The sequence below is a fragment of the Triticum dicoccoides genome, chromosome 4B (genome assembly GCF_002162155.2).
Source record: "Triticum dicoccoides isolate Atlit2015 ecotype Zavitan chromosome 4B, WEW_v2.0, whole genome shotgun sequence".
NCBI lineage: Eukaryota > Viridiplantae > Streptophyta > Magnoliopsida > Poales > Poaceae > Triticum > Triticum dicoccoides.
In genome coordinates, this window is record NC_041387.1 from 408,787,429 (window position 1) to 408,787,735 (window position 307).

Sequence of the window (307 nt, forward strand, 5' to 3'; positions counted from 1 at the left end):
GAACATGGCTCAATGGAACAAAATGAAGAGCACATCGTGATGAACATTTTGATATATCATGCACATGAAACGGAGCTACGGATGCAGAGTTATGATGCGATGAACAGAGGCTAAAAATAATGCAGACAGAAAAACAAGGTCAACCCTAAGATTCCAGATCTGGATCTGGGCACGGACGCGCGGATCGAGGTTCACCGGAGCGAGCTTGGCGGAGTTGGCAAGGAGGAGGCCGGAGAGGAGGGTCGGGGCCGGCCGGGGCGCCCGGATCCGGTCGGGGGCGCGGTCGCCGGCGAGGGCCGCGACGGGG